The 20,208-nt window shown below is 36.9% G+C and overlaps 1 protein-coding gene across 1 annotated transcript in view; it reads right to left on the bottom strand.

Moving 5' to 3' along the window:
* Nucleotides 1–20,208, bottom strand: part of SCLT1 (sodium channel and clathrin linker 1) — a 233,216-nt gene that overhangs the window by 189,975 nt on the left and 23,033 nt on the right. The window lies entirely within an intron of this gene.

Below are 20,208 nucleotides of genomic sequence, written 5' to 3' on the forward strand. Positions count from 1 at the left end.
AAAGAGAAAAAAAAAGTTATGTTAATTGATGCCGAAAATGTATTCAGTAAACTTTAACAACCATACATAATAAAACTCTTGGCAAAATAGAAATAGGAAGAAATTTCTCAATTGATAAAGAACATCTACCAAAAACCTACATCAATTACTATTCTTCACAGTGGAACATCAGAAGCACTGCACGAAATTCAGTAATAATACAAGGCTGCTCACTATCACTGCTAAAACTCAGCATTGTACTAAAGGTTCCAATCAGTGGAATCTGCTGCAGGGACAGGGGGTTGGAGATCTAAAGGTTGAAAAGGAACATACAATACTATTCTCATTTACAGACGATTTGACCATTTACCTAGAAAACTCTCTCTATAATCTACCAATTATTAGGACTAAGAACAGAGTACACCAAGTCACCAGATAGAAGATCAAACATAAAAAAAAACAGCTGCTTTCCCAAATACCAGCAATAATCAGAAAATATGATAGGAAAAAATATGGTATTCACTACTATAAGAAAAGGTAGTACTTGAGAATAAAACAAAAAAAAATGTTGCAATAACTTTAATAAAACATTAACTTTACTGAAGGACATAAAGGATCTAAATAAACAGGGCTCTATACCATATTCATATGTGGAACAGTCAGTATTATAAGTGTATATATTTCTTAAAATTCACTGCAGGTACAATGCAATTCCAAAAAAGAAATCCAACAGAATAATTTATGAAACTTGATCTTAAACAGATGGTAAAGTTCCTATGTTTGAGTAAATGTGCAAGAATAGCCAAGATAATCTGGCCAAAAAAAAGAGGGGAAAACTTGCTCTACTACATGACAAAACACTATAATGCTAGAGTAATTAAAAGAATATGGTTCAGACACAGTAACAAAGAGAACAGTACAGAAAATTCAGCAATAGATTCAAGTATTTATGGGTATGCAGTATATAAAAGTGGAAATATAACTATAATAAATGGACAAAGTACTGCTTTTCAACTAATAGTGTTGGGTAAAAAAATAAAATTAGATCCCAGCACACACTAAATGGAAAGTAAATTACAGATAGATTAAATATCCAAATGTTTTAAAAATTTAACAACTATTGAAAGAAAATGTATTATTGACCTTGAGATACAGAAAGCTTTCTTAAGCTCTAAAAATGCAGAGACTATTGTCTGCTTTGTTCACCAATATTCCAAGCAGTGCCTGGCATACTCTCACTCAAAATACATTTTCTAGCCAAAAGACACAAGTAGTAAAATCTATAAACAGAAGAAATAACATATTTTACAATATCCAAATTTAAAATTTCTATACAACTAATGACACCATAAGCAAGGTTAAGAGGACAGCATAATTTTAACATGACCAAAAAACAGTAACTATTATAAAGTATGCAGAAACATTCAAAACACAAGGAGATGTATAAGAACTTTCAGTGGAGCTTTTACTGTAATTAAAAAAAAAATAGGATAAATGAAAAATAATACAATAGGATCTCATAAGTAGGTCAAGGGATTAGCAAGACATATGTATCAACATGGATATATCACCAAAAAAGGGGTTACCTTCTAGGAGTAGAAGGAAGGGAATGGGACAGAGGGAAGGACAGACAGATTCAAAGGGATTTTTTTTTTTAATGAAGTATAGTTGACTTACTGTGTAAGTACTGTGCACAGTACTGAGTTAGGTGTACAGCAAAGTGATTCATTTATTTCATATATTTCAGATTACTTTTCATTATAGGTTATTATAAGATACTGAATATAGTTCCCAGCGCTATACCGTACATCCTTGTTCCTTATGTATTTTACAAATAGTAGTTTGTACCTGTTAATCCCAAATTCTTAGTTCTTCCCTCCCCCTCCTTATCTCCCCTTTGGTAACAATGTTTGTTTTCTATGTTTGAGAGTTCATTTCTATCTGTACATAAATTCATTTAATTACTTTTTAGATTCCACATATAAGTGATATCATATGATACATGTCTGACTTACTTCACTAAAGTATGATATTCTATAGGTCCATCCATGTTGCTGCAAATAGCAATATTTCATTCTTTTTTAGGAGTGAGTTAATATTCCACTGTATATTTACACTACATATTCTTAGACCAATCATCTGTTAATGGGCACTTGGGTTGCTTCCATGTCTTGGCTATCGTAAATAGTGCTGCTATGAACATAGGGGTGCATGTATCTTTTTGAAATAGACTTTTCATCTTTTCTGGATATATACCAAGGAATGGGATTGCTGCAGCAGATGGTAACTCTATTTTCAGATTTTTAAGGAAACTCCATACTGTTTTCCATAGTGACTATACCAATTTACCTCCCCACCAATAGTGTAGGAGGGTTCCCTTTTCTCCACATCCTCTCCAGCATTTATTATTTGTACAGTTTTTGATGATACCCATTCTGACCAGTGTGAGGTGACATCTCTTTGTAGTTTTGAGTTGCATCTTTCTGATAATAAGTGATGGTGAGCATTTTTTCATGAGCCTGTTGGCCACATGTAGGTCTTCTTAGGAGAAATGTCTGTTTAGCTCTTGTGCCCAGTTTTTGACTGGGTCATTTTTTTTGTTATTGAGTTGTATGAGCTGCTTGTATATTATGGAAATTAAGCCCTTGTCAGTCGCATCATTTGCCAATATTTTCTCCCAGTTGGTAGGTTGTCTTTTCATTTTGTTTATGGTTTCCTTTGCTGTGCAAAAGCTTGTAAGTTTTATTAGGTCCCATTCATTTTTCTTAGCTTTTATTTCTTTTACATTGGCAGAATGATCTAAGAAAATATTGCTATCAGTTATGTCTAAGAATGCTCTGCCTATATTCTCTTCTACAAGTTTTATGGTGTCATGTCTTAAATTTCGGTCTTTAAACCATTTTTGTATATGGTATGAGACAGTGTACCAATTTCAGTGACTTACATGTAGCTGTCCAGCTTTCTCAACACCATTTGCTAAAGAGACTGTCATTTCTCCATTGTACATTCCTGCCTCCTTTGTCAGAGGTTAACTGACCATAGGTGTGTGAGTTAAATTCTGGGCTCTCTATTCTAAAGATCCATTGATCTAAATATCTTCTTGTGCAAATACCACAACGTTTTGATTACTATAACTATGTAATATAGTCTGAAGTCTGGAAGGGTTATGCCTCCAGCTTTATTCTTTTTCCTAAGGATTGCTTTGGCAATTCTGGGTCTTTTGTGGTTCCGTATATATTTTACGATTATTTGTTCTAGTTTGGTGAAAAATGTCATGGATATTTTGATAGGGATCACATTACATCTGTAGACTGCTTTGGGTAGTATGGCCATTTTAACAATATTAATTCTTCCAATCCAAGAGCATGAGATATCTTTCCCTTTCTTTGAATTACCTTCAATTTCCTTTATCAATGTTATATAGTTTTCAGCTCCTTGGTTAAGTTTACTCCTAGGTATCAATACTTTTTTCTTTTTGATGTGATTTTAAATGGGCTTGTTTTTTCACTTTCTCTATCTGATATTTTATTGTTAAAGAAAAGCAATAGATTTCCATATATTAATCTTGTAGTCTGCTACTTTGCTGAATTTATTTATTAGTACTAAATAGGTTTTATGTGGAGACTTTAGGGTACTCAAAATAGAATATCATATCATCTGCAAATAGTGACGTTTTAACTTCTGCCCTTCCAATTTGGATAAAATTTATTTATTTTTCTTGTTTGATTGCTGTGGCTAGGATTTGCAATACTATGTAGAATAACAGTGGTGAGAATGGGCATCTCGTCTTAAATCTGAATTTATTGGGAAGGCTTTCAGCTTTTCACCACTGAATGTTATGTTGGCTGTGGGTCTGTCATAAACAACTTTTATTATGTTGCGATATGTTCCCTCTAAATCCACTTTGGTGAGTTTTTATCATGAATGGATATTGAATTTTGTCAAATTTTTCTGCATCTATTGAAATTATCATGTGGTTTTTGCCTTTGCTTTCATTAATATGGTGTATAATATTGATTGATTTGTGTATTGAACCATCCTTGTGACCCTGGAATGAATACAACTTCATCATGGAATGCTCCTTTCTATGTATTGTTGGATCCAGTTTGCTAATATTTTGTTGACGATTTTTGCATTTATGTTTGTCAAAGATATTCGCCTGTAATTCTCTTTTCTGCAGTGTCTCCGTCTGGTTTTGTTACTAGGGTGATGGTGGCTTCATAGAATGACTTTGAGATTGTTCTCTCCTCTTCAGTTTTTTGGAATAGTTTGAAAAGGATACATTTAAGTTCTTCTTTGAATGTTAGGGAGAATTACCCAGTAAAGCCATCCAGTCCTGGACTTTTGTTTGCAGATTTTTTTGTTGTTGTTTTGGTTTGGTTTTAATATTACACTCAGATATTTCACTTCTAGTGATCAGTCTGTTCAAATTCTGTTTCTTCCTGACTCAGTTTTGGCAATCTGTATATTTCTAGAAACTTTGTCCATTTCTTCTAGACTGTCAACTTTGTTGGCAAATAATTGTTCATAGTATTCTCTTACGATTTTTTTGTACTTCTGTAGTAAAGTATTGTTATTTCTCCTGTTTTCCTTCTTATTTTATTTGGGTCCTCTCTCTTTTCTTCTTGGTAAGCCTGGCTAGAGTATATGTCGATTTTGTTTATATTTACAAAAAAACAGCCCTTGGTTTTATTGACCTTTTCTATTGTTTTTGACCTCTATTTTATTTATTTCCTGTCAGATCTTTATTGTTTCCTCTTTCTCCTGATTTTGGGTTTTATTTGTTCTTCTTTTTCTAACTCTTTTAGGTGGTGGGTCAGGTTGTTTGAGATTTTTTTTTTTTCTTGAGGAAAGCCTGTATAGTTATGAACTACCCACTTAGACTGCTTCTGAGGCATCCCATAGGTTTTGTAAGGTTGCCTTTTCACTGTCATTTGTCTCAAGGTATTTTCTGATTTCTTCTTTGATTTCACTGTTGGTCAATTGGTTTTATAGTAGCATGTTGTTTACTCTTCATGCGTTGCTCTTTTCTTGTTTTTCTTTCTGTGGTTATTTCTAGTTTCATACTGCTGTGCTGAGAAAAAAAAAGCTTGAACCCTCCCAGACTTCAGATAATTCTACAAAGCTACAGTAATCAAAACAGCGTAATAATGGCATAAAACAGACATATGGGTCAATGGAACAGAAGAGACAGCCCAGAAATAAACCCACATACCTATGATCAATTAATGTTTGACAAAGGAGGCAAGAATATACAATGGAGAAAAGACAGTCTCTTCAGTGAATGGTGTTGGGAAAGCTGGACAGTCACACGTTAATGAAGTTAAATACCTCACACCACACACAAAAATGAATTCAAAATGGCTTAAAGAGTTTAATATAAGACATGGCACAATAAAACTCCTAGAAGGGAACATAGGCAAAATATTCTCTGACATGAATCATAGCAACATTTTCTTAGGTCAGTCTACCAAGACAACAGAAATAAAAGCAAATACAAACAAATGGGACCTAATCAAACTTAACAGCTTTTGCACAACAAAAGAAATCACTGACAAAATAAAGACAGTCTACAGACTGGAAGAAAATATTTGCAATGATTCAACTGACAAGGGTGTGCGCATGTTAATCTCAAATCCCTAAATTATCCCTCCCCATCCCTGTCCCCTTTGGTAACCTTAAGTTTATTTTCTACATATGTGAGTCTGTTTCTGTTTTGTAAATAACTTCCTTTATATCATTTATTTAGATTCCATATATAAGTGATATGATATGTCTTTGTCTGACTTACTTCACTAAAGTATGATATCTCTAGGTCCATGCATGTTGCTGCAAATGGCATTATTTCATTCTTTTTATGGCTGAGTATTATCACATTTTATGTAAATGTGTGTGTGTGTGTGTGTGTGTGTGTGTGTGTCTATAAATATACCACATTTTCTTTATCCATTTCTCTGTCAATGGATATTCAGGTTGCTTCCATGGCTACTGTAAATGCTGTGGCTATGAACATTGGGGTGCATGTATCCTTTTGTTTTTGTTTTTCTTTTTTAAAAAATATTTATTTTGGCTGTGCTGGATCTTACTTGTGGCACATGGATCTTCGTTGCAGCATGTGGGATCCTTAGTTGCGGCACGTGGGTTTTTTAGTTGCAGCATGCAGTTTTCTTAGTTACGGTGTGCAGGATTCTTAGTTGAGGCATGTGGACTCTTAGTTGTGGTAAGCCTGCAGGATCTAGTTCCCTGACCAGGGATTGCACCTGAGACCCCTGCACTGGGAGCACGGAGTCTTACTTACTGGACCACCAGGGAAGTTCCTGCATGTATCCTTTAGAATTAGAGTTTTCTGTGGATATATGCCCAGGAGTGGGAATGCTGGATCATATAGTAACTCTATTTTTAGTTTTTTAAGGAATCTCCATACTGTTTTCCACAGTGAATACACCGCTTTACATTCCCACCAAAAGTTTAGGTGTGTTCCCTCTTCGCCACACCCTCTACAGCATTTGTTATTTGTAAACTATTTAGTGATGACCATTCTGACTGGTGTGAGGTGGTACCTCAGTGTAGTGTGGATTTCCATTTCTGTGATAACTAGCGATGTTGAGCATCTTTTCATGTGTGTGTTGGCCATCTGCATGTCTTCCTTGGATTCTGCCCATTTTTTGATTGCGTTGTATGTCTTTTTTTGATAGTGATGTGTATAAGCTCTTTGTATATTTTGAAATTAATCCCTTGTCAGCAGTAGCATTTGCAAATATTTCCTCCCAATCCATAGCTTGTCTTTTTGTTTTGTGTATGGTTTCCTTTGGTGTACAAAAACTTTTAAGTTTAATTAGGTCCCTTTTATTTTTTTAAGGAGGCTCATTTTATTTGTTGAGAGAATATTCTTTTTCTTTTTAAATATTTATTTATTTATTTATTTGGCTGCACCAGGCCTTAGTTCTGGCATGTGGGATCTTTGTTGCCACATGCAGGATCTTTAGTTGTGGCATTCAGGATCTTTAGTTGTGGCATACAGGATCTTTTAGTTGCAGCATGCGGGCTCTTAGTTGCATCGTGCAGGATCCAATTACCTGACCAGGGATCGAACCCAGGCCCCCTGCATTGGGAGTGCAGAGTCTTAACCGCTGGATCACCAGGAAGTCCCCATTTGTTTATTTTTGTTTTTATTTTCATTACTCTAGGAGGTGGATCAAACAAGATCTTGCTGTGATTTATGTCAGAGAGTGTCCTGCCTATGTTTTCCTCTAAGAGTTTTATAGTGTCTGGCCTTACATTTAGGACTTTAATCCATTTTGAGTTTATTTTTGTGTATGGTGTTACAGAATATTCTATATTTCATATATTTCATTCTTTTCCGTGTAGCTGTCCAGTTTTCCCAGCAACACTTATTGAATAGACTGTCTTTTTTTTATTGTATATTCTTGCCACCTTTGTCACAGATTACCTGACTATAAGTATGTGGGTTTATTTCTAGGTTTATTCTGTTCTATTGATCTTTGGGTGCTTTTGTGCCAGTACCATACTGTTTTGTTTACTGTAGCTTTTTAGTATAGTCTGAAGTCAGGGAGTGCGATTCCTCCAGCTCCATTCTTCTCAATATTGTTTAGGCTATTTGGGGTCTTTTGTGTTTCCGCTCTAATTTTTAAATTTTTGTTCCAGTTCTGTGAAAAATGCCACTGGTATTTTGATAGGGATTGCACTGAATCTGTAGATTGCCTTGAGTAGTATGGTCATTTAACAATATTGATTCTTCCCATACAAAACAGGTCTTTTGCCTCCTTAAGTAGGTTTATTCCTGGATATTTTATTCTTTTTCATATGATGGAAAATGGGATTGTTTCCTTAATTTCTCTTCCTGATATTTCATTGTTAGTGTATAGAAATGCAACAGATTTCTGTATATTAATTTTGCTTATTTTTATGTTAATTTTGTATCCTATGACTTTACCAAATTCATTGATGAGCTCTAATTTTCTGGTGGCATCTTTAGGATTTTCTTATCACCATATCAACTACAAACGGTGACAGTTTTACTTCTTCCTTTCCAATCTGGATTCCTTTTACTTCTTGTCTTCTCTGATTGCTGTGGCTAGACTAGGACTTCTAATAGTATTTTGAATGAAAGTGGTGAGAGTGGGCATCCTTGTTCCTGACTGTAGATGAAATGCTTTCAGCTTTTTAACACTGAGTATGATGTTAGCTGTGGGTTTGTCATATGGCCTTTATTATGTTGAGGTGTGCTCCTTCTATGCCCATTTTCTGAATAGTTGGGTTTTTTTTATCATAAATGAATGTTGAATTTCATCAACAGTTTTTCTGCATCTGTTGATGTGATCATATGGGTTTTGTTCTTCAAATTGTTAATGTGGTGCATATCATTGAATGATTTGAGGATATCAAAAAATCCTTGCATCCCTGGGATAAATCCTAGTTGATCATGGAGTATGATCCTTTTTAATGTATTGTTGGAGTTAGTTTGTTAGTATTTTGTTGAGGAATTTTGCATCAATGTTCTTCAGTGATATTGGCCTGTAATTTTCATTTTTCGTGATATCTTTGTCTGGTTTTGGTATCAGGGTGATGGTGGCCTCACAGAATGAATTCAAAGTGTTCCTTTCTCTGCAATTCTTTGGAATAGTTTCAAAAGGATAGGTGTTAACTATTCTCTAAATGTTTGGTAGAATTCAACTTTGAAGCCATCTGGTCCTGGACTTCTATTGGTTGGTAGTTTTTAAATTACTGATTCAATTTCTGTACTGGTAATTTGTTCATATTTTCTATTTTTTCCTGGTTCAGTCTTAGACTGTACCTTTTCTAAGAATTTGTCCATTTCTTCTAGGTTGTCCATTTCATTGGCATATAGTTGCTCATGGTAGTCTCTTATGATCTTTTGTATTTTTATAGTGTCAGTTGTACCTTCCTTTTCATTCCTGATTTTATTAATTTACACTCTCTCCCTTTTATTTCCTGATGAGTTTGGCTAAAGGTTTATCAATTTTATTTATCTTTTTCAAAGAACCAGCTTTTAGTTTCATTGATCTTTCCTATTGTGTTTTTTTTTTCAGTCTCTATTTCATTTATTTTTTGTGATCTTTATGATCTCTTTGCCTCTACTAACTTTGTGTTTTGTTTGTTCTTTCTCTAGTTCCTTTAGTTGTAAGGTTAGGTTGTTTGAGATTTTTCTTGTTTCTTGAGGTAAGCTTACATCACTAAAAACTTCCCTCCTAGAACTACTTTTGCTATGTCTAATAGGTTTTGGATCAGCATGTTTTCATTTTCATTTGTCTCTAGGTATTTTTTAATTTCATCTGATTTCTTTAGTGATAAACTGGTTGTTCAGTTGAATATTGTTTAGTCTTCACGTATTTGTGGACTTTTGCAGTTTTTTTTCTTGTAGATGATTTCTAGTCTCATAGTGTTATGGTCAGAAAAGATGCTTGATATGACTTCAATTTTCTTAAATGTACCTAGGCTCGTTTTGTGGCCAAGTATGTGATTTATCCTGGAGAATGTTGCAGTTGAAAAGAATGTGTATTCTGCTGGTTTCAGATGGAATGGTCTATTTATATATCAATTAAGTCCATTTGGTCTAATGTGTTATTTTAAGGCCTGTGTTTCTAATTGATTACATCCATGGATATAAGCTGGATGTTAAAATCCCCTACCATTATTGTGTTATTGTTGACAGTTCCTTTAATATCTGTTAATATTTGATATATTGAAGTGCTCCTATGTTGGGTGCATATATATTTACAATTGTTATATCTTCTTGGATTGATCCCTTGATCATCATGTAGTCTCCTCCTTTGGGTCTTGTAACAGTCTTCATTTTAAAGACTTTTTTTTTCTGATAAATATTGCTACTCCAGTTTTCTTGTGATTTCCATTTGCATGGAATACCTTTTTCATCCCCTCACTTTGTCTGTGTGTCTAAATTTGAAGTGACTCTCCTGTAGGCAGCATATATATGTGTCTTGTCTTTGTATTCATTCAGCCAGTCTGTGTCTTTTGGTTGGAACCTATAATCTGTTTATATTTAAGGTAATTATAAATAGGTATGTTCTTATTGCCATGATTTGTTAATCATTTTGGATTGGTTTTGGGGGTCTTTTCTCCCCCACTTTCTTCTTTTGTTATCTTCTCTTGTGATTTGATGACTATCTTTAGTGTTATGTTTGGTTTCTTTTTTTGTGTGTATATCTATTATAGATTTTTGGTTTGCAGTTATCATGACATTTTTGTATAGCAGTCTATATATGCACATGACTGTTTTAAGTTGATCATTTCAAATGCATTTTAAATACCCTACATTTGTAATCTCCTCCCCTCACAATTACTATTTTTCATATAATATTTTACATCTAATTATTTTGTGTATCCCTTAACTACTTATTGTGAATATAGATGATTTTACTAGTTTTGTATTTTAACCTTCCTAGTAGCTTGGTGTGTGGGTGATTTCCTACCTTTAGTGTATGCTTGCCTTTACTGGTGAGCTTTCTCATTTTGTAATTTTGTTTCTAGCTGTGGCCTTTTCTTTTTCACCTAGAGAAGTTCCTTTAACATTTGCTACAAAGCTGGTTTGGTGATGCTGAATTTCCTTTAGCTTTTGCTTGTCTGTAAAGCTTTTGATCTCTCCATCAAATCTGAATGAGAGCCTTGCTGGGTATTCTTCATTGTAGGTTTTTCCCTTTCATCACTTTAAATATATCGTGCCACTTTCTTTGGGTCTGCAGAGTTTCTGCTGAAAAATCAGCAGATAACCTTATGGGAGTTCCCTTGTATGTTATTTGTTGCTTTTCCCTTGCTGCTTTTAGTGTTCTTTATCTTTAATTTTTGTCATTCTAACTACAATGTGTCTGGGTGTGCTCCTCTTTGGGTTAACCCTATATAGGACTCTCTGTACTTCCTGGACTTGGGTGACTATTCTTTTTCCCATGTTACAAAAGTTTTCAGCTATTATGTCTTCTAATATGTTCTCAGACCCTTTCTCTTCTCCTTTTGGGTCCCCTATAATGCGAATACTAGACTTGGACTTGGTATTGTCCCAGAAATCTTTCAAACTGTCCTCATTTCTTTTCATTCTTTTTTCCTTCTTCTGTTCAGCAGCAGTGATTTCCACTACTCTATTTTCTAGCTCACTATTAGTCTACTATTGCTTCTTGTAGTGTATTTTTCACTTCAGTTATTGTATTCTTCATCTCTGTTTAGTTGTTCTTTATATTTTCCATCTCTTTATTACAAACTTCTGACTTCTTACTCTGTGCATCCATTCTCCTCCTGAGTTCTTTAACCATCTTTATGGTCATTCCTCTCAACTCTTCCTCAGGTAGACTGCTATCTTATTTCTTCGTTTGGGGTTTCATCTTGTTCCTTTGTCTGGAACATATTCCTCTGGTGCCTCATTTTGTCCAAGTTGTTATTTGTATTTTTATTATGTGGTGGATTAGTTATGTTTCTCAATCTTGGAGAAGTGGCCCTCTGCAGGAGGCATCCTATGCATCCCTGCTGGGTACTCCCATCTTGTCACCTAAGTTATATGCTCTAGGGGTTCCCCCTAACAGGGCTGTGTGGATCCTTCTCTTGTGGTGGGCTCTGTGAGCAGTCTAGTAGGCTTGGTTGGCCCCTAGTCTGCTTGCTGGCTAGGCCCTGCCTTATGTGGATGCTGTTGGTTGCTGTTTAGTGGGGCCTGGTCATGAGGTGGCTGGCTGTGGAATCCTAGGGGGCCCCAGGACTAGTGCTGGCTCACTGGTGGGTGGAGACAAGGTCCCAAAGATTCTGGAGCTGTTGCCCATACACTGTTGCCAGATCCTGGGACTAGACTACTGGAGGGCAGAGCTTGTCCTGGAGTCTGGCTGCAGGGCCCAGAGATCACAGAGATCATTTGAGAATGTTGGGTGGGGTGGGGCCAACTCCTGACACAGTTGGGTATGGGCTCCAGGGTGTCCTGAAGGTGGCTTTGGGCTGCTGGTGGGCTAGGCCAGGACCTAACTGGTCCCAGAGTAAATTGTTTTCTTGCTTCTGTTGTCTGCCCCCTGGTGTGTGAGGCTGGTTGAGAGGACTGTGCAGGCTTGCAGGCAGGAGGAGTTGGTGCCTGGTCACTTGTGAGTGGAGCTGGGTGTTGGCCCTCTGGTGGGCAGGGCTTCCAGGGGCATGTCTAGAGGAGCCTGTGGGCTCATGAGGTCATGAGGCAACCTGTCTGCTGATGGGTTGGGCTGTGTCCCTGCTCAGTTAGTTGTTTGGCCTGAGGCATCGCAGCACTGTAGCCTGTAGGCTGTTGGGTGGTGCCAGGTCTTGGCACTAATGACCTTAAGGGACGATCCCAAGATGTCAGCTGCCATGAAGCAGCATTCAAGTGGCTGAATGTTCCCCAAAATGTCTGACACCAGTGTCTATATCCCCAGAGTAAGTTGCATCTGCCCCCACCTCTCGATGAGACTATCCAAGACCAGCAGATAGGTTTGTCCCAAGCTCCTAACAAATTACTTCTTCTGTCCTGGGTCCCAATGCATGTGAGGCTTTGTGTGCACCCTTTAAAAGTGTAATCTCTATTTCCCCCAGTCCTTTGGGGCTCCTGCACTTATGCCCTGCTGCCCTTCAAAACCAAGTGCTCTGGGGGCCTATTTTCCCAGTGCTGGACCCCTGGGCTGGAGAGCCCAATGTGGGGCTCAGAACCCTCACTCCTGTGGGAAAACCTCTGCAATACAATTATTCCCCAGTGGGTCACCCAGTTGGAGGGTATGGGATTTGATTATATAAGGAGTCCGCATCTTCTAGCCATCTTCTTGCGAGTTCTTCTTTTTGTCTCTATCTGTAGAGGATGTTTTGTGATAGGTTCCAGTCTCTTTCATCAGTGATTTTTCTGCTTGTGATTTCAGTGTGCTCACGAGAGGAGATGAGATCAGGGTCTCTCTACTCTGCCATCTTTAACCTTGGAGTGACTTATATGTGAGCTCCTATTTTGGTCTCTGCATTTTCCTTCTCCTACTTTGTTTCTCTGGGTTGTTGTGAATGTCCATTGGTAAAGCCACTGTGTGGAAGGATCCTGGGACCAGAGCCCTCTGCTCCAATGATGACATTATCATCATCACATGAAGAGATGCTTCTCCTTTTTCAGGAGTATCTGAGAGCCTCAAACCTTCTTTCTACACCACTCTCTCTTCTCCTCAAAAGAAGAGGCTGTCTTACCAAACTGTGCAATGGGGAAAAGAGTCACTGCCCACACCTACTGGATGTTTTTGATTTGTGGTTACCCTGGATTTCAAGTATGCTGACCTATAACTATACCTACTTGCATTAAACTGATAGTCATGCAAGTGCAAACACATCGTAAATGATCTACGTTTTTATATTTCCCTCCCCCCACATTTTGATTTTGATGTCCTATTTTACATCTTGATGCTTATCCTTTTGCTGTTAATCACTTTTGCTTATAATCACTATTATAATTTTTTGTTTTTTAAACATACATTGCTTATTTAAGTGATCTTCAATCATTTTATATATTTGCCTTTCCTATTGTGATTCCCCCTTTCCTATAGATTCTTGCTTTTTTTTTTCTATTTAGAGTAGGGTAGGTTTAATATTGCTGTATGTTTTTAGTTTTTACTTGTCTGAGAAATTTTTTCTCTCTTCTATTCTTTTTTTTTTTTTTTTTTTTTTATCTATATTTTAAACCCCTCCTCCACCTTTTATGTTTTTCATGTCATATTTTACATCTTCATGCTTATTCATTAACTGTTTATTGTATTTATAGTTACTTTTACAATTTTTGTCTTTTAATCTATATACTGGCTTATTTAAGTGGTTGACCCTCAGTCTTTACTATATATTTGCCTTTCCTAATGGGATTTTCCCTTTCCTATAGATTCTTGCTTCTTTTCCATTTTGAGAAGACCCTCTAACATTTCTGTCAGGGTAAGTTTAGTATTGATGAACTCTTTTATTTATTGTTTGTCTGAGAAGTCCAGGGAAGCCTCTTCTATTCTAAATGATAATCTTGCTGGATAGAGTAGTCTAGGTTGCAAATTTTTCTCTTTCAGGAATCTGAATATATCATGCCACTCTCTTCTGGTGTGCAAAGCTTCTACAGAGAAATCAGCTGATAGTCTTATGGGAATTCCCGTGTAACTGTTTTTCTCTTGTTGCCCTTAGAATCCTCTCCTTATCTTTAACTTCTGCTATTTTAATTATGACATGTCTTGGTGTGGGTCTGTTTTGGTTCATCTTGTTTGGGACCCTCTGTACTTCCTGTACCTGGATATCTGTTTCTTTCTTTAGGTTGGGGAAGTTTTCAGTCATTATTTCTTCAAATACATTTTTCTCTCTCTTCTTCTGGAATTTCTACTATGCATAGGTTGGCACACTTTATATTATCCCAGAGATCTCATATGATGCTCTCATTTGTTTTCATTTGTCTTTCTGACTGCTTTTCTGACTGGATGAGTTCCATTATTCTATCTTTCAGATGAATTATTTGTTCTGTGTCAATTAATTATTTATTTATTCTGTGTCATTATTTGTTCTGTGCCATTTATGCATTGCTTCTAGATCGGTTTTCACCTTAGCAAGTGAATTGTCTAATTTTGATCGGTTCCTCTTTATAGTTTCTAGTTCCTTGTTACAGTGATCTGCATTTCTATCAATCTTTCTTAATTCCTTTAGCACTTTTACTAACTCCTTTTTGAACTCAGGGTCTGATAGACTGGAGAATTCTGTTTCATTATTTGTTCTTTCAGGGGATTTCTCTTGTTCTTTTAGGTGGGAGTAGCTCCTCTGCTTTTTTTTTTGTGGTATGCGGGCCTCTCACTGCTGTGGTCCCTCCCGCTGCAGAGCACAGGCTCTGGACGTGCAGGCTCAGCGGCCATGGCTCACGGGCCCAGCCGCTCCACAGCATGTGGGATCTTCCCAGACCGGGGCACGAACCCGTGTCCCCTGCATAGGCAGGTGGACTCTCAACCACTGCGCCACCAGGGAAGCCCTGCCTTTTCATTTTACTTAACTTTCTCTGTCTCTATGAATTCAGGGGAAACAGTTATCTACTGTGGTCTTGAAGGGGTGTTTTTATGTGGCAATGTCCCTATTTAGATTGAGTGAGCCCAATCTTTTTGGTGCGAGGGCCAGTTTTGATATGGATGCCAGCCACATCTTTCCTTGGAGTGTGCTGGCTGTTATCCCCTTGATAGAGGGTGTGATTGGTGTTGTGGTGTTCAGAGCCTGTGCAGGATGAGGGGCAGGTCCTACTCTTTGCTGTCACCACCCTGTCAGGGGCAGGGTCTGTTCCCTAGTTGTTAAAGTAGAAACCCTAAGGGTTGTGTTAGATCAGGCTCTGTTGTCCTTGAGTGTGTGGTCACAGCAAACATATATGTTGCCCATGCAGTCATCTGAAGTTCTGTCCAGAAACAGCCCAAGGTCATGTCTCTTTCTCTGTGTATTCATCCGAGACCTAGTGGTAGGCTGTGTTGTGGAATAGGCTGGGGCTGGGACACAGTGGCTTGCAGGAATCAAGGATGTAGTCCAGTTGATCAGTCATTTACTTTATGATTAATGTTTTTTTAACCTTGTTGAAGACATCTTGACTATTATAAGCTGATGGACTTTTCTCCCAAATTTTCTTCTGAAACCCTTATTATTTTAATACTTCATACATTTAGACATACAATCAATCCAGAAGTTACATCTGAGAATAGTATGGGTAGGGATCAAGATTTTTTTTTCTCCTACATAAAAATCTGGCATAGGTAGGGCTACTTCTGAACTCTATTCTGTTCAGTTGGTTTACTTGTCCATCCTTGGCCAACATCACACTGTCTTAATAATGAGAGCTTCACAATAAACCTTGACTTCTGCTACTATCTGTTCTCCAGCTTGTTATTCTTCTTTAAGATTGCCTTAGCTCTTCTTTGCCTTTTGCATAAAAATTTTGGAAACAACTTGTCAAATTTGAAGAAAAAAATCTCCCGGTATTTTGATTGTGATTTTGTTGAATTCAATTAAGCTATGTAATCCATGAACACAGTATATTCTCACATTTATTATCTTAAGCTTTTCATTAGAATTATTTCTAAATAGTTAATGTATTTTCATGCTACTGTAAATAGTATCACTCTTTAAATTTCATTTTCAATTGAATTGTTGCTATTTATAGAAATAAAATTAAATCTGTAATTTTGTCTTGTATCCAAAAACACTAAATTCATTTATTAAATCTGACAGATTGATGATTTTTGAATTTTCAATATACATCGTATTGTTTTCTACAAATAATGATAGTATTATTTCTTCCTTTCCAGTTTTTGTATCTTTATTCATCTTGCTTTGTAGAAAAGTGATTTTACCAGGCATCCATGCTTTATTCCCATTTTCAGGGGGAAAACTTTCAACATTTCACCATCAAGTACAATGCACATCTAGTGTTTTGTAGCTAGTCTATCAAATTAAGGAAGTTTCTTTCTGTTCCTAGTTTCCTGAGACTTTTTATTGTGGTAGGGAGTTAAATTTTACTAATTATTTTCTGATTTCTTGAGATAATCATATAATTTTTCTTTTTATTCTGTCAATATGGTGATTTATGTTGATTTATTTTCAAATATTAAACCATCTTTGCTTAATTAATATATTTTATTTGCTAATAGTTAAGTATTTTGAAAGTAAGTTCATGAGTAAGATTGCCTATAGTTATCTTTTTTCAAAACTCTGTTCCAAGTTTGTTATCAAGATTATGCTGGGCTCAAAAGCAGTTGAGAAGGAATTCCCCATTTTATACTCTCTGGAACAGAGATGTAAGATTGGTTTTATTTCTTCCTTTTCATGACTGGAAAAGTTCACTATGAAGTCCTCTAGACCTAAGGTTTTCTTTAGTTGGATTTTTTTTAAAATTTCTTTAATGCTGTGTTTAACCCATATATTCAAATTAGTATCATTTCAACATTTCAATAAAAATTACTGAGATATTTTATTGGTTTGTCACACTAAGTGTTTTGAAATCCAGTGCAAGTTTTACACTTAATAGCACATTTCAAGCATCCAATAGCATGACCACTGGAATTCTAGAAAATGTGTTGTTTTTACCCTTTCACATTTAGATCTTTGTCTACCTGAAATTGATTTTTGAGTGTATTATGAGGTAGGAATCTAGTTTCATTTTTTCCATATGAGTATCCAGTTTGACCCAGAACCAATTTATTGAAAAGACAGTCCTATCCCCCTGATCTGCTATGATCCTTTTGTCTTAAATCAAGTGTCCACATATGTGTGAATCTGTTTCTGGACTCTATTCCATGTCATCTGTTTATTCACCTACACAATCTTAATTACCGTAATTTTTGTAATAAGTCCTGGTATCTGGTAGGGAAATTGTTCCTAACAGTTTTTAAGACAGTCTTAGCTATTCCTGGTCCTTTGCCATTCCATATAAATTACCTGTGAAGTTCCTCAAAAATATCTGTCAGGATTTTGACTGAGAGTGCATTGAATTTATATATCAGTTTGAGAAGAGCACTTTCTAAAAAAATAAATTATCTGTTCATCTGATGCTATCATCTAGGTAAGATCTGGACAGGTCCTTGCCTTCTAGACTCTGCTACCTTCTACATTCTGGGGTATAAGCAACTGACTGAGAGGCTCAACCTTCAGAGCTTTGATGAGAACACAATGGAGCCCCCCTCCCCCATTCTTCCAGGAGAATGTCCCTGACAAGGCAGAACAAGGGCAGAAAGTCCCTGGCAAGGTTCTAAAATCACAGGATGCAGGAAAAGATGGAGTCTTAGAGGAACCAGACCAAAAAACCTTGAGTCCTCATCTGTCTACAATATGGGCCTTGGGCCCTTGTGTGTGAGCTCCCAGGAGTCACACATTCTTGCACTCACTCTAACCCAGGGTAGATCAATAGACTTATCTTCCTAGAGATCAGATTAGATGCTTTCCACTCCTCACTCTCCTCTACCTTCTCTGTCACTGGTCTTGCTGTTTGCTTTGTGGTAACAGATGAAGTTTCATAAAGAAGCCAATTACAAATGTAGAGAATTATGCAGGCTGGCTGATCAGGCAGGAGAGGAAAGGAACAAACAGACTCTCTAGAAAAAGGAACTTGCTAAAGGTGTCTCTGGCATCTGAAGAGGACTGATGAGGATGAAGAAAAAATAAAGACAGTAGTAAGATAATCAGAAGGCAAAATACAGATAGTAGTAAGATAACCAGGATCTGGTCATAGCTGAAAACACCATCATAGAAAAGAGGTTCTGTAAATAAACGAGCTTACCATTCAATCTAAATGTTGTTTGGACATCATCTTGAATTCCCTATGTTCACCAGGTCACACTTCTGGGAATCCACCATCCTGGCAATTCTGAACTGCACCAGATCTATCCTACTAGTAGATAAATCACCTTTCAAAGATGTTATCTGTGAATCTCCAGATCTGATTGGGGGAGGCTGGAGTTTTGATTAGGACCAGAGTACAAGGGACTAGGAAGAAGCTAGGAGGAGGAGTAGGGGCAAAGATAAAGGAGTAACAAGAAAGGGGAGCAAGATGAACAGGGCAGCAAGTGGACAGTCTGGAAGGAATAGGGGAAGAGCTGGGAACAAAAAATCCTTAAGGAAGGGTGGCAGAAAGGGATGACACTCATCAGAAGAGGGAAACAGGTACAGCATAAAGCTGAAAGAGGTGGACAGTGCTGAGAAGTAGACTGAGGGCTAAAAGATTGAGGAGACAAGGGAGGATGGTGGGTTGGATAACATGAGCAAGAAGGAACAGAAATAGGAAGTGGAGGCAGGGAATGGAATGGAGAAATTAGAGGTAGCTTTCCTGTCATTTTTTCAAATGGCATTTCTCTACTCATCTTGTGAAAACGAGTAACCGGCATAAGCTGAGAGCTACTCCAACAACTATATCTCACACACTATTGCTCACATCACTCCATGTCGGAATGCTCATTGTGAGACGAAGTAAAACAGATCAGGAACTTCCTTGGTGGTCCAGTGGTTAAGAATCTGCCTTCCAATGCAGGGGATGCAGGTTCAATCCCGGGTCAGGAAACTAAGATCCCATATGCAGCGAGGCAACTAAGCCCACGTGCTCTAGAACCCCACGCCACAAGAAGACAGAAGCCCGTGTGCCGCAATGAAAGATCTCGCATGCCGCAACTAAGACCCAATGCAACCAAATAAATAAATAGATATTTTTTAAAAAACAACAGATCAGATTTGTGGTTACCAGAGGTGGGGTCTAAGGGGAGGGAGAAATGGATAAAGGTGGTCAAAAGGTACAGCTTATAAAATCCAGCTAATTAAGATTAACACTGATGTCAGCAGGCCCTGCCTATACAATAAGTCTAGTTACCATCTGTCAACTTACAAAGATATTACATTACTGTCGACTATATTCCCCACACTGTACATTTCATCCTGTGACTCATTTATTTTATAACTGGAAGTCTGTAACTTAATTTCCCAAATCTATTTCAAACATACCCCACCATGCCTCCCTTCTGGCAACCACCTGTTTGTTCCCTGTATCTATGACTCTGTTTCTGTTTTGTTGTTTTTGTTTATCTGTTTTGTCTTTTAAGATTCCACATATAAGGGAAATCATACAGTATTTGTCCTTCTCTGTCTGACTTATTTCACTTAGAATAATACCTTCTAGGTCCATCCATATCATCATAAATGGAGAGATTTCAATCTTTTTATGGCTGAGTAATATTCCATTGTACATGTGTACCACATCTTCTTTATCCATTCATCTATTGATGGGCACTTAGGTTGCTTCCATATCTTGGCTATTATAAATAATGTGCTACAATAACAAAGGGATGCATATACCTTTTAGAATTAATGTTTTTGCTTTCTTTGGAAATACCCAGATGTGGAATCGCTGGATTGCATGGTAATTATATTTTCCATTTTTAGAGGAATCTCCATACATGTTCTGTAGTGGATGCAAGAATTTGCATTCCCACCAACAGTGTACAAGGGTTCCCTTTTTTCCACATCCTAGCCAACAACTGTTATTTCTAGAATTGTTGATAAAAGCCACTCTGACAGGTATGAGGTGATATCTCATGGTTTTGATTTGCATTTTCCTGGTGATTAGGGATGTTGAGTATCTCTTCATGTATCTGTTGGCCATCTATATGTCTTCTTTGAAAAATGTCTATTCAGCTTCTCTACCCATTTTTAATCAGGTTGTTTTTCTGATGTTGAAGTGTACGAGTTCTTCATATA

The sequence above is a fragment of the Lipotes vexillifer genome, unplaced genomic scaffold (assembly GCF_000442215.2).
Source record: "Lipotes vexillifer unplaced genomic scaffold, Lipotes_vexillifer_v1.1 scaffold50, whole genome shotgun sequence".
In the NCBI taxonomy this organism is placed as follows: Eukaryota; Metazoa; Chordata; class Mammalia; order Artiodactyla; family Lipotidae; genus Lipotes; species Lipotes vexillifer.